Raw genomic sequence first — 6,101 nt, forward strand, 5'->3', positions numbered from 1 at the left:
TTTTCTAAAATAATCAATTAGCACCTTAACTGTTATGTCTCTTTTTGTTTCCTTTTTCCCTTTTTTCTCAACATTCCCAAGGTTCAGAAACCAGTCAACATGCAGGCTTGAAACAAATATGTGTACGCAGCAAGTAAGATGCATCAGGATGGTCTTTTCTGTTTCAGGTTGCTATTCCTAGACGGACCCAACCCTGTGTTGAGTCCCCTAAGTCAAAATGCACATGATGCAGACAAGCGTTCCTACTAGAGATCCGGCATGAAGTCTCGTTATTCTATGTTTAAAACCTGGGTCAGTATTCTAGACAGTGTACCCGAGTAGACAACTCGAGTCGAGGAGGGGGCTACGTACCGGGGACCCGCGGGATCGTCCGGCTTTGTAACTTATCCAGCCTCTTTTTTATTTCAAGGTATGACACTAACAAAATAGGGAGTCTCGACCAGCGAGCTTCTCCCCGGAGGTAAGAAGAGAAGGGTTTCGACACAGTTTATATGTACAGTTCAATAATATCAAAGCGGTAAAAGCATCATTTAGCACATTGAGTTTAAAACATGTAATAAAATCAGATAATAAATAAAGCCAAATAATAACAATTATTCTAAGCTCGAATTCTTAACCCTGAACCAGTGGTTCTGGGTCACCAAATCCCCAGCGGAGTCGCCAGAGCTGTCACACCTCCTTTTTCCGTACCCGAGAGGGTACAAGGGAGTTTTTTCCAATTAAAGGACAATCGAAATGGGATTTGTTTATTTATTTCAGAGTCGCCACTTGGGAGATTTAGGGTGTCCCAAGTCACCAATTTTAATCCCGAATCGAGGAAAAGAATGACTCCGTATTACAGTCTGCGTACCAGAAATCCGGATAAGGAATTCTGTTAACCCGGGAGAAGGTGTTAGGCATTCCCGAGTTCCGTGGTTCTAGCACGGTCGCTCAACTGTCATATTCGGCTTATTTATCTGATTTTATACAAATGTGAACTTATGTGCAAATTTTATCTTTTAACCACTTTCATAATTATTATTATTAAGAATTCGAACATCGCTTAAAACATGTCTTTGGACTGCGTCACATGAAATGCACCCACAATCCGGAACATATTTTATTCGACGTTTTGGGATTTGGATTTGGGTCGCATTAAATGCACACCCGAGTTTAAGAAGGTAAAATTATTAAATACGCGCTTAAAGAGGCTATCGCGTTATTATTCCGGGAGGGTCGTGAGATTTGCTAAACGACCCGCCTTGGAAACTGAATGCTTCGATATATACATTTAACGAGGGCCCCGCAGCTTGTGCGTTTTTATTTGTCGAGGCTCATCTCGTCCTTATTTTAAAAGGATATCCTATAGCAACTACGTTTCTTGTCGCGTTTGTCTCTACTAATTGAAAACAGAGATAGTCCTAGTTAATTACATGCTTGCAGGTTATTTATAGCAGGATTCAAAAGGCTTTTACAGAATAAGAAAACGTGGCTATGCGCACGGACAGCTAATCGAACATTATGGGCCCAAATCCAGCTCATGTGGGATAGGCCAGACCCGGGCCACTGTTTATCCGATGCGGGCCTACCCGGTCTGTTTCGACCTGGGATCGACCCCCCGTGAGGTCGAGGAACGCAGACTTGTGCTATTTGTTATAAGGGTGTGGTTCGACAATTATAATGAGACAGTTTATCAAAAGGGAAACGAGATTAACTAACATGGATAGTTTTATGCTTTGGCATGCATTTAAGGACATGCTAATCACAAAAACACAACTAATTTCCAAGATGTAGCCTATTATACTGCCAATCCTCTTATCTGTCAGACTACACACCATATGATATTAAATTATCCTACATTTACATTCACTATATGAAAGGACCAACTCCATTACCCAAACAAGAATGTAAACCAATACACTCTACATGATACTCGATATAACAACTACATGTGGACATAAACGTCTTCAAATCTCCTCTTTTGTATTCATGCTCTACTTTCAAGTTACATGGACAGTATTAGTCATGTACCTAGTATAGAGGAACAAAAGAAGAAGGAAAATGATCAACTGAGTGGTACACAGCAAGCACAGCAGCAGCAGATAAACAACACAACACAGCAACAACCAAACTGCCACAATGACGAAGCTCAACAAGGGATCGAGCAATGAACAGACAATCCCAGAAAACAGAGTAGAGAGATAGCGGGAGGCCCAGGATATCGAATGTAACCGCAACAGAAATCCAATAACCAACAAAGCTCGGCAAACAACCAACAACAAACAACAAAGACAGTTTGACCACCTTGAACTCTTACACAGTTTTTCAGACAATACTCGTTCACAGTATTCTGAAATTTATTTCTGTTTTTTCATTTTCAGTCTTCTCACTCACCGAATCTCTCTGAAGACTAAAGAATGTCCAACCCCTTTTAAGTTCTAAAACATCTCTATTTATAGGCAGAAATGGCAAGCATTCAGCTGCCTTGAACCCCTTCCCTCTTTCCTGCCCATAACCTCCTTTCTAAACTAATCAAAAAATTCCCCATACCCATCCATTCGACAGGCTTTTAGCCTGTAGTTTTCTGCCCAACAATATGGGCACCCCTTTTTTAATCAATCAGCCCCATACCACAAAGTTTGGCTCCCCACTATTACCTTATTTTAATCCTAATCCAGTACCCTATTTGTCAGCTCATTTAAACTAATCATTTCTGTTCTTTTCAACACCCAAATTACCCCTGTTAATCCCTGGTTATCACTGTCTTGACCCATTGCAACAGTAGGGCATTTTTGAACTTCTGAAAGTTCAGATTCAGAGCTGCCCTGGACTGAATCTTTTTAGTCGTTTTGCAATGCAAACAAACCAATTTCAAACAATGTCGGGCATTCAGTCAATGACAGGGTTCAATCAGTCATGTGAAGTTATTAGTCCATTTGATCATTTAGTCACATAAAATTAATCGACGATGTTTATCAGGTCGACTATACTAATTATAACCAGATATAACAAGTCAATTAAATAAACAATACGTACAGGGTCCTGAATAACTTCAGCTAACTTTGCACAATACTGGGAGGCCATACGAATTATTTATATGACGACTAATCTAATCGAACATGGATATCATAGAATGCATTCAGACATGTACACAGAAGAACAAATGACCAAATAAAAGGTCTTTACAAAGACGGAAGAAATTAAGAAAAATACCAGAAAATACCAAACAAACACAACAGAACATGCTAACAGACTCAATCAGTATTCAAATAAAACAGAAAGGAAAAAGTAAAACTTACTGAAATGTTCAACCAAAGCTGACCCAGGTCCGAATTAGGTTTGACCATTTGAGGCCGAACAAACTTTAATCGGGGTGTTCTCGACCGAGAACACCTTGATTAAATCCTGTTAGATCCCAGAAACCCCCAGGAAGCTGACCGGATTCCCCAGGTTCTTGTATTCTAGGGCTTGGATCTTCAGATTTGAGATTCTAGGAGTTGTGGGTAGATTCGGACCAAACTAAGCTTGGTTTGGTCACGAGGGAGGTCAGGGGGTTGTCCAGTGTGAGTTTGGGTTGATTTGGTGTAGATCGGGGTTTAGTCTCGAATCTTCAAATCAAGATTCGAGACGACGAAGTGTGATTCGAGGTATATGGTTGGTGGATTCATGTTCAGGGTGGTAAGGTGCATCAGGAGTATTGTTTTGGTGGTCACCGACATCGAGGCCGCCGGGTTTAGGGTTAGAGTGTATGGGGGCGGCTAGGGTTTGGGAATGGGAAGGGGCTATGTTTGGGATGATGGTGTACAGTGGGGAAGGTGGGGTTTGGTTTGGGGGGCGTGGGGTGTGATGGGGAGATTATATACGGAGTAGGGGATTGGATCTGGGCCGTTAGATAAGATGATCTCAACGGCTTGGATCCGATGGTAGGGGGTGAGACGGGGCCGTTTGGTATTAAAATGGGGTCGTTTGGTTTAAGTGAGGGATTGGGTTAAACCGGTTACTGGATCAGGTTTGTGTGAGCACGTGATTTTTGTTTTGCGCGACAGTCGCTCCAAAAGAATAAAAATTGGTCCTGCTATACAATGTTGGATTTCTGTGCGGCACTTTATTGATTTATTTGTGACTTTTGCCCATTTTTATTCTAAAACAAAATACAAAAAATGTGTGGGTCATGCATAATTCGAACCGTAATCCGGTCGTTAAATAGAAAATCATAAATAGGCATCTTCGTCCGTGATTTTGATTTGTTTGATTTTACCTGTTTTGAAATATTTTAGTGTGTGTGCAAATAATTGTATTGAGTGTGTATTTAATTTTTAATTTGATTTTTTTTGCATAGTTTTGTTTTCAAAATAAAAAAAAAAGAAAAAGAAATAATCTTCCTCCTCCGGATTGGGCCAATTTATTAAAATTGGCCCAAACAAACAATACCCAAACCAGGCCTGCCCGGTCCAGTCCAGCTAATGCCCAGAGAGTCCAAACGACGTCGTATTAATACAAGTTGATCTGGGCCGTTGATCTCAGATTGATCAACGGTCAAGATCACATTCCCACAACCCACTGAGGAACCCGACCCGTTTCCACCCGGACCAACCCAAGCCCTTTACCCTTGAAACGACACCGTTTCCTTCGAGCTGAAGGATCCTGGCCCTTCATCACATCTCATCCAACGGCCAGGATCCGCCCACCCACTAACTATATAAGTCCATAATCTTACCCTACCCCCCCTATCCGAACCCCAGCCTCGTCGTCTTCACCAGAACCCCTAAACCCTAGAGCCGCCCCTGTGCTCTTCACCATGAAAACCGGCGGCACGGACGCCGGTGACCTCCACCTGAACACCATAGAACCCCCTCACCACCCTGAACATGGACCTGTCGACCGTTTAGGTCGAATCATCCTCTAGGTCCTCGAATCTTCATTTGAAGATTCGAGTCAAAACTCGATCTATACCGTTTAACCCCAGCTTCACACCAGACACTCCCCAGACCCCTCTCGTGACCAAACCATACTTGGTTTGGTCCGAATCTGATCAGGGAAGCATGAATCCCAGATCTGAGTTTTAGAACTGGGTGATTCCTCGTCACTGGTCCGTGTCTTGTTCGAGCCAAAGAAATTAAGGTCTAATGGACCTTAATCTAAGTGTTTCTCATCTGAGAAACACTTCGATTAAAGTCCGTTCAGCCTTAAGAAAGGTCTGTCCGAGTCCGAGTTAAGGTTTTGATCTTTTGCGGTTTAAGGTGAGTTCTTTCTTTTCTTATTTGTTTTGGTTCATTTGATTGTTGTAAGGGTCTGTTCATGTTCTGTTTGTGTCCTTGACTTCTATCAACTGTGCCTTAACCACTTTGCCTGAACCTCTGTTGTTTGATTAAGCCCTTCCATTTGCTCTGATAATGTGTATGTAAGTGTTGTGCGAATAATTGAGCTCCAAATTTTGGACTGACTAGTTGACTCCTCGAGTACATTTCTGCTTAGTCAGTATAATTCGAATCATGCATCGATACTGTTTAAATGTCTGATTTTTGGCTACGATTGTGTATGTTAATGCTAATATAGTCGAGTCGACATGTGTCGTCAATTAGTTTCAACTGTCTGAACAAAATAAATCGATTTGCTTCTGTTGAACATTGCCTGAATCAATTAAAAACCAAGTTCAGTTACTTATAATTGCTAATTTGATTTCAGAAATCTAAGGTTAGGCTGTAATGGTAATCTGAACTGGAGGGCATGTGCACGACATGGGCATAAAGGCCCTTTTTGAATTAAATAGTTTGACAGCATGTGCTGTCAGACTACATCCTGCTGCCCATGTTTGCTTTTAGTTAATAAAATGGAAAGTTAATCCTGCCAAGGGAATGATGGGGTTTAATACTTAATTAGCTAAAGTGGAACTGAAATTGGAAGGCACATGGGAGGGGTATGGTGATATTCTAAACAGGCTGTTAAAAGGGGTAATGTTAAGGCTTATAAATGGAGGGAGGACATCTAGAGAAAGCAGACCTGACAGACAGAGATATACACACCAAGACCCTAAGATTAGAGGAAAAAACACACACACACAATAGAGGGAGGCACACTGTGAGGAATATTTTGAAAGAAAGAGAGGGTGATACACATTGAGG

The sequence above is a fragment of the Nicotiana tabacum genome, chromosome 7, assembly GCF_000715075.1.
Source record: "Nicotiana tabacum cultivar K326 chromosome 7, ASM71507v2, whole genome shotgun sequence".
NCBI classification, from domain to species: domain Eukaryota; kingdom Viridiplantae; phylum Streptophyta; class Magnoliopsida; order Solanales; family Solanaceae; genus Nicotiana; species Nicotiana tabacum.